Here is a 9,443-nt window from a genome sequence, read left to right on the forward strand (position 1 = left end):
CAGATGTTTTATTTCACTACTAATTCGAAATGCCTGAAACACACTTTGATAAGTTCTTGCACTTACCATCTTCCTAAAGAGAACAAGTTCTAATGAATTCAAGTTTTATAAACCAATTTGCTCCACAAAATCAAAAGTCATAAAATAATACTGATACTAATTGCAGCTCATTGTTTGCCTAAAACAGGGCATGTTTTGCAATAATCAGACTGGGAAATGAATTTTAGGTGTTTTACTTTTCAAAATCATTTAGTGAAGTCTGCAACATAAAGGTTAAGACAGAAGAACAAAAATGGTGAAGCAGCAGTTTTTGTTTGATTATTTGTTTGTTTTTTGCGTGTTTTTTTTTTTTTTATTTGGTTCTGGTAATAGGAATCAAACTTAGGACCTCGTGCTTGCCAGGGAGATTATGTGCCCCTGAGCTATATCCCCAGTCCTATAAATAGGTCTTTTTTAATGTTTTTGTTTCTTTAGTACAGAGTCTACAGTGTCTCACTACACAGATCAGACTCATAGTAATCCTACTGTTTTCAGCCTCCCAAGTTCTAGGATTACAGGCACATGTCACCATACCCAGTCTGAAGTAGTTTTTTATATATGGAGAGCTGCTTCATAATCCTAGGTAATTTAGGGAGCAATCATTTATATTTTTATGTATGTAAGGTTAAACTGAATGTGATATTCATATATATATATATATTTATATTTATAAAGTACAAAATGAGGATATGATGCAAGATAGGATGATGGATATGATTATTTGCTTGAATCCATTAACTTTAGATATGGCAACCTTCAAAATAATGCTTGACTTAATGATTTTCACATCAGGGTACAGTACATAAGATAAATGATTTTGTGCATCTTGCAGCAGCAAATGTTTTACTCAAAGAAAAGTTTCTAGTTATTTAATAATTTCTATTATTTGTTTGGAGGGCAATAGTTAAATTTGCTACCTAAGTGCAAGGTACCAGAAAAAAAAACATAGAAATTACTATTCTGTGTTTAGGCTTATGTTACTATGACTATTTTAATGAATTTATATTAGGGATTACATGTGTTTGTTTTGTGCTGTTTGATACTGTGTCAACACTATAGTGATGTGAATGTCATTAGAAAATTATAAAATCTTATAAATATGAATACTATGTTAGAACCTTCATTTAGTGTATTAATTTTTCAAATGCTCATGTGTTAATTTTAGAATTCTGAAAAGGGATATAGTACTTATCCATATTTGAGCTATAATTTTATAGTAGCATCATTTTGAAATTTGATAATGTAATGAAAACAAAATATTTAATATTGGACAAGTTTGGAAATGTTTGCTGGATATTTTTATTAATCTAGATCATACATACAGATACAAAACTGTACTTCATAAAGAAATCAAAGGCAATTAGAATTATTTCACTCTATTTTTATAAGTCTTCTGAATCAAAATACATAACAATTTAGGTCTGAGAATTCTATAATTTGAGATTATCATTGAACACATATATTTAATATGAAAGAACATGTTAACTGAAAATTTTTTAAACCAGAAAAATACCAATTGAATGAGAGATCTAAGGACACTATATAATTATTCTATTTGGAATTTTCAAAAATTCTTTTTGTAGTAGAAGTGGTAACCTTTAAGAAACAGTAGCTTGTAAAACATGTATTCTAATATTAGATATTATTGAGTCAGGAGAAGTCATAGAATGCAAGTTGTTGTAATAGACTTTGTTCATATTTTGGAATGAATATTCTTATTATTAGTTTTCATTAAGTGGGAGCTTCTTCCTACTACTTAGTGCATATACATATATGATATATATATATGTATATTCTTTTAAAAAGTCAATAAGTAATGGAAAAAACCACATACTCCACGTTCTAATACCGTTGAAAATGCCATAGTGTTTATTTTTCGATTGTGGTAGTTAGAAAACACTTAGGAGATATTTGTAGAAAAAAGACTAATACAATAGTTCAAAAAATTTTGCTTGCAACTTCATTTAGAAAAGAAAAGTATTACAATCACACATGTCACCACCCAATGAAGATAAGAACGAATCTATTTAGAACACTTTCAATACAAACTTTATTTGAAGTGGAAAACAGTTAATAGATGGCTATAATAAAAAGGGATCTCAAAGTTCTTTGAAAAGATTGAAGACCTAGAATGAGTTGTATGCGTTAGGCTATCAAATAGCTCTGGCATGCCACAGTTTAATATACCAGCAAGATATTTGCTTACAAGAATCAATCTATTCTTGTTCACAAAGTCTTAAGTTTAGAAAGGACATGAACAAAAGAAAAGAAAATAAAAGCAAAATAAGCTTCCACTGGAAACATCAAAAAAAAAAAAAAAAAAAAAAGAGCAATGCTTCTGAGAATTCTTGGTTGTTTACAAACTCAACATTCTAATGTTTTCATCAAAAGCTTATTCTGGGAAGTAAATGAAGTAATCTTTTTGGAAGGTAATAGGATTTCACTCTCATGGGATTCCCCCACAGAGAGGTGGCCACTTCCTTAAATCAACCAGTCAGTGTGATGATACCTCAAGTCCCAACTGCTTGAAACAAATAAATAATAAATGAAGATGGTATTTGAGTCTGAAAAAAATCAACTGTGAGGTCAAGAACCCACCTTTCTGTGAACTCTGTAAGATATGTCACGCAGAAACAAGCGTTAAAGGTTGGGAGCTCGACCACACACTCCACTTTGGCTTGTAAACTTAAAGTGGCTACTCATCTAGCACCAAGCACATCACTGAAGGTTTTGGGCCCTCTCTTTTTAACAGTCTGAGTTCTGCTTCACGGCAGGGTACCTGCGAGTGAGAAATACTGGGAAGAAAAGTTAGCATTCTTACTGAGCACAAACCTGCTGCTAAACTGGTATTTTGTATTGATTTTTCCTGAAGCCTGTAATCTTGAAAGCTTGTAACAGAGGATGAGGTAAATATCATTTTATTTGGTCAAATAGGTTTAGATTAGATTGAGATGAAAAAGTAGGGACAGGACAAATTAGGACTGAAAGGAGCAATTACAGATTATTGTTTCTAGCAGTAACTAGACTGGGTTATTTCAATGATAAGAAGGCTTATAGAAAATAAAATGATGATATTTCTTTGTAAGAGGAAAATACGAAATTAAATTTTTGAGTAGGATAATAATCAACTTTTCAAATCAGAATCTGTATTCTTTAAATTTATCTAACAGTATAACTCCAAATATGAGTTGTTACTATGTACAGAGTCAACCAGTAAAAGGTTTTTTATTATGAAAGTATATTATCAGTGATATTCTTATTTAGCTTAAAAATGTGTGGAGTCTAAATGATAATAGCATAGAGAAGTTCAAAAATTAATTCCCTCCATCACCTGATTTCAGAAAAAGATGTGTACAAAGCCATTCAAATGATATTGACAATCAAGCATGGAATTTAAAAAGTTTAACCATGTCTTATCTCAGAGTCTGATTTATTTCTTCATCTTCTGAGCACTTCAAACATATAAGCTGTTATTCCTTCTTTAGATCAGTAACTTTGAATTGTTCTACCTGTCACTCTGCAGTGACTAGCCCCGCTAGATGTCATACAATGATTGTTTGCACTTTCATTCTTTCACATTAAATGGCAATCATTCGGTCCTTTTGATTTGTTTCTTTTACTTAGCCCTGAAGTTTTTACACTAGAATCTCATTAAAGCTGAACTAGTGTACTCCTGTCAAAAAACTAATGGGAAAAGTTTAAAAGTGAAATGTGTCCCGTATATTGTCACTCCTGGAGAAGCTGCATCTATCAAGATTTCACAAGTTTAGCACTTTGATTTATGTTTTATTGAGTCTGCTTGTCTCTTGATTTCTCTGTTCTTTTTCATATATAAAATGAGGAAAATCCACAGAAACCAGATTTATTTGTATAGAAGAAAGGAGAGGAATATTTAAAATTATTTATGTTACCTCTAGTCCTCTTCCATTTATATTATCTATCTATGTGTGGATGTATGTTTTTGTGTGTGTTCAGGTAAAAACTAGTATGAATGTGTATTTTGACATCCACATAAATGATGTTTTAAAAAGCCCGATTGCAATTAAAATCGATTCAAAAATAAATGAGTCCAAATAAGTCACTTAATGACTTATTGTGCAAATATTTATAAGAAGCTCTATGCTTTCTTTCATAATAAAGACTATATATTTTTAATAAGGCAAATAAGTTATGATTAAGGTAAGGATATCAATTAGGACTAAATATAGGAGTTAGCAAGAATGAGAGTTATTAAATTGCTTAGGATTTATTTATGCATAAGTGTATCTTATTGTGTTCAGGAAAAAAATCATCTGGGTCATATTCTTATAATCTAGGCTCCACGGACAATGACAAATATATTCATTCAACATGAATCTCCTTTCATCATGTGCTGCTGTTCTGAAAGATAAGTGAAATAGATTGTGTGGAGGCTGATCCCTTTCTGAATTCCAGAAAATAAGATAAGTGTCTTCAGAGTGCCAGCAAATTAATCCCAGTGAAATTATGAACCACTGACTAAAGATCCAACCAGAAAAGGATAGAAATGGCAACGGTGATTGCTGTAATTTTAAAGCCACCTTTTCTATTCCTGCTGTACTTGTTCACTGATATGATAGCATATTTTGCTTCTAAATTCTGTATCTAGAAATGAGATATCCAATGTATCTCAATCAAATTCTTAGAATATATATACTTATACATATATAATTTATGATTGCTAATGTAGCCAGCTTCTATTTCTCAATATGGATTTGAGATTCAGAACTGTATTACAATCTCTTTGTAAGCCTCAAATGCTCTTATAGTTTCGTTATATATTTTTAAATAATATTATGCCATTAAAGTCATGATACATCATCTAAATATATTTTTGGGTAAAAATGTTTTAAAATATTTTTTCTTATCTAAATTATTTTTCTAGATGAATCTTTTGTACCCATATAAAAGTATCTCTAGATTACAAAAATTTAAATAGTTTGCTATGAACAACACTTGCAAGCAATACCTGTAAAATATATCCTTTAACACCAAAATAAATAAAATTAGAAGTATTTGGGGACAACCTACTGGGGACCCCCTCCTGTCCCTCTCTCGGACAGGAGCTTTCTTTCCCTCAATGAATATATTCTGCTTATAAAGAATTAGAAGTATTAAATTCAAGAAAATGTACTCTACCTTAAAGTGGTCCTATGTTTAGTTAAAATATAAATGTATTATATGCAGAATATATACAGTACCTATATGCACAGGGACACTTACACCTGTATAATTTTTTAAATGTTTAAGAAGTAAAATATCAAAATCCTTTATATTGCACGCACTATTGAGACAAATAAATTCATGTAAATCTGTATGTGTGTGTATCCAAAGTTCACCTGAACATGGCATTTCATCACTGAGTTGATACTAAAAACAAATAGTTGAAATATAGTTATATGTGCAATTTCACTTTATTATGATTTTTAAATTGTTCTGATATTAGAAGTGACCTAACACCAAATCCCCATTTTTTCTTTACTCTCAGGGAGTTGATTACAAGTGCTAGATTTTCGCTGGTGTGTCAAGGAATAATTAGCAGTCTCGAGGCTAGAGCTGTGAACTCGTCTACCCATCCTGGTCTGGGGTTTTTCCACTAGGTTATGCTGCTGCTCCTCTGGAAAGCGAAGCTGATCCATCTGGGTGGATTGGAAGAAGATGATTTTATTTTCAGGATTCATCAGAAGGAAAGCCTTACTTTTATTATTTTTTCCTCTGAGCAATCTTGCTTGAAAAACCATCATTGCTACCACAACACTATTTGGATGAAATTTTGTAGAAATTGGGCGTGCTGTGCCATATGCTTTGAAAAACTGGAGAAAATAAATTTTTATTTGAATTAAGAAAATGCTTTTCTGTAGTTGGAGACTAGTTTGATTTTGAGCATCTCTGCAGGTGTCTGAGCTAGTTGCTGTATATTAAACAATAAGAAATACAGTAACAAAGTCAGCAGGCAAATAATATAAACAGAACTGGGGAGTGCTGTGACAATTTACCCAAACAAATCTCCCAATATGCCATGGTGATTATTTGAAATATCCCTGTTGTTTTCAACAGTTGCTTATTCCGATCTAGCATTGTGACTGACACGTGGGAAATATTGGCTCTAGTTGTGGAAATTAAGAAGGAATGCAAAAGTATAGGTTCTTGGCACTGCAGCTAACATTACAATCCAGAGGTAACACTGAAAAGATAAAATGGAAAGGGAAAAATATTGTAATGGGATATACTGTATTAAATTCAATGCTTAAATTCAGGGATTTTTGTTGGTGGTTTTGATACGCTAAGCAATAACAATTATTTTGTTCTACAAAGTTCTCTGAAATAGATCTTTGTAATTTGTCAAATTAAATGGTGTTTGTTCGACCAAATGTTCATATTTGATAAGCAGTATAACTCTCAGTAAAATGCATCGAAGGGAAAAAAATCAATCAATTACAATTAGATGGATCAGAACTGAATTAGCAGGTTCTGCATGAAATTGTAGATCTAATTATTATATTATAAAGATGTGAAAAAAAATGAGGAGGCACAATTCATTTTTCTATTGCACAAGCAGATTCAGTGCCAAGGGAAAGCTGACCACAACTTCAGGATAGATTTCAACATACCAATTTTTGTGCATTTTAAAATTCAATAAATTCATAAATGCTTTTGTTGAACATATTTTCTACATATAAAATTATAATCAACCCTCCAATCCTCTTCAAAATTTGAAAAATGTTGAAATGTAGAAAGCTACACATGAAATTGACAAGTGTAATTCTCACTGCCCCAGTGGATAGAAATAGGACATAGCCCTTAACAGTACCTGAAGTTTCAAACCATATTCGTATTCAATCTGTTATCAGCCCCAGTATTTTTAGAAACAAACAACTGATCATTCAATGTAATTAGTTAACTTTTTTGTTAAGTTCCTGATTGATTTAGCATCCCTTACTGTCTTCTAGGCATAACTGGGGCAGTGTAAACCTGAAAGTATTGAAACTCTACCCAATTATGTGTGTAGGTAACAGGGAAATAGGGGATTTTCTAACTCCTTTTATCATGAAATTAACTTCTATAATGAAATGTTAGATTTTTTAGGTAAGAGAAAGTCCTTTAAAAAAAGAGACAATAAAAGTAGCATTCAAATAGAAAAATTATAAATGAGAAAGTCATTTTTGTCCAAAATGGAGGTTCAAGTAGTAAATGAAAAAAATAAGATGCTTCATACAGGAAGTAGCACTTCAGCTACAGCACAGACCTCTCTTGATTGTTAAGTCAGTTGTAAGTTTCAGAGCTAAGGACAAAGACCTTCTTATTAAAAACATTCTGGGAAAATGGAGTGATAACAATATGTATTAAGAACATTCTCTAAAAGAGCTTATCATAGTTTAAAAATTCTAAAGTAACAATTTTAAAATGGGGACGCAGTCAATTCTTTCATTCTTATTTCAGTGTATATTTGAGAACAATGAACTTGGCGTCAGTTTCTTACACTCACAACTCTGTACTTTTTCATTAACTGAGTAAAGGACAACAGTGGAGAACGCTATGATTAACAGTAATTTTTAACACGGTTTCAATGTCAACATTTTTTTTTCAATGCTCGCGATGAGTTGCAAAAAGAATGGAGATCAGGACCGTTGCAAATTCACTTAAAAAAAAAAAAAAAAATAAGAAAAAAAAAAAAAAAAAAAAAAACAGACTTTCAACTTTCCAGGCGAATCTTTTGTAGTAACTCTTGATCAATTCGTTCCCATATTCCTTTCAGTGGCTACTTCAAATCTTCATTACTTGTGTCAAGCAGTTCTCCTCACCGTCTCCTTCATTTTCTCCTTGCCTTCCACTGCATCACAAAGAATGATTATCAGTTGCAGCGTGTGAGAATGAGAGGTCTGTCCCTCTGTTGAAAGACGTTCACTCACATTTACTTTCACGACCCAAATCTGGACTCCAGTATTAATCTATATATTTCTTCTCATCTGGCTTTCTGTCTGAAACATATGTGACTTCCTTCCTCTCTAGCCTAGCACAGGGAAGAAAGAAGAAAACAGCTACCATTCTGTTCAACTGTTGCTTTTCCTGTTTCACTCACACAGCCTTCTGTGCTCATTCACTCTCAGACATGCTCTGTTCTGAAACCTACATGTTTGTCTTTGGTAGATTTTGGCAGCACTTAGCTTAGTTATGATATCTGATTCAATGTGGAGTAGCCAGTCCTGGCTGGGTAGAGTTTTAGGTAAATATTTGGAAAATTAAATCAATGAATAGTGAGTTACGATTTTTCTGCACCTCTATTGCCTTGCACTTCCTGGCTTTCAAATATGAACATGTACATTTCAAGTACAAGTGAAAATATAAACAAGAATAAAATTAGAACTGCTCATGTTTAACATAATAAACTGAATTGAATCTGTAGCAAACACTACTAGTAGCCATGGCTATTTATGAAGCTATGGTTTTCTATTAGGATTGTAGAACTGGTATTATTTTTTTCTGGATTTAAAGAAAAAAAAATGAAAGGGCATTAACTTTTGTAACAAAATATGCAATATTTTATAAGTTTACTTTGGGAGCAATTGACTATAGATGTGACAGTTTGATTCTATTAGGCCTCTTTTTTATATCTTATCTACTCATGTTTAAATTTGTATCTCTTATGTTACTATTTTCACTGATTTCAGTACTATAATGACTTTACCAATACATTAACATTAGTATTTATTTTATTTATGAAGTAATAAAATTAACCTTGGGTTGCTTATTTCTAAAATTAATCAATTAATCTTCACTATCATATCTTGGGCAACATAATAGCACCATCAAGTGGAAGCAAACTCTAATTCCAGCACTAACTACCTCTTAGTCATTCTACAATTCCTTTGCCATGCGGGCAAGAAGTTTACATTCATCCTCAGTGATTTAGTGTAACATTAGAGATGCTGCTAACTCAGGGCAGCATTTCACACAAGAGAAATGTCTTTCCTCATTTTTCTTAGATCTTTTCTATCTTGTATGCTTTATTTTCTACCTGCCCTTATCTTACTCATAAATTCAAAGCTTATATAACTCTTAACTCTGGATAATCTAATTTTGGGTAGTGAATTGGTTCAGAATATTCTCCATTAGTGTCCTTATATTCTACTTTATATCAATTTAAGAAGCAGCATACCTACTGGAAACATTGTATATAGTTCTTGTAGCATAATTCTTGGCATATACTAAGTGCTCAATAAATTTTAATTGATGTATTGGCTAATACAGAACATCAAATTTTTCATTTTTTCATATTTAATAGAGTAAGAGAAAAGTAGGTTGTTTTTTCTTAACAAAAACAGCCCCACTTTCTTTAAAGTAACAACAAACTATTAGGATAAAAGAAAAAATGCTAAAAAAAAAAA

At 31.6% G+C, this 9,443-nt stretch overlaps 1 pseudogene; it reads right to left on the minus strand.

The window, feature by feature from the left end:
* LOC111813989 overlaps nucleotides 1–5,696 on the minus strand; it is a 32,648-nt pseudogene extending 26,952 nt beyond the window's left edge.
* Between the last annotated feature and the right edge of the window lie 3,747 nt (nucleotides 5,697–9,443).

The sequence above is a fragment of the Octodon degus genome, unplaced genomic scaffold (assembly GCF_000260255.1).
Source record: "Octodon degus isolate 3935 unplaced genomic scaffold, OctDeg1.0 scaffold00252, whole genome shotgun sequence".
In the NCBI taxonomy this organism is placed as follows: Eukaryota; Metazoa; Chordata; class Mammalia; order Rodentia; family Octodontidae; genus Octodon; species Octodon degus.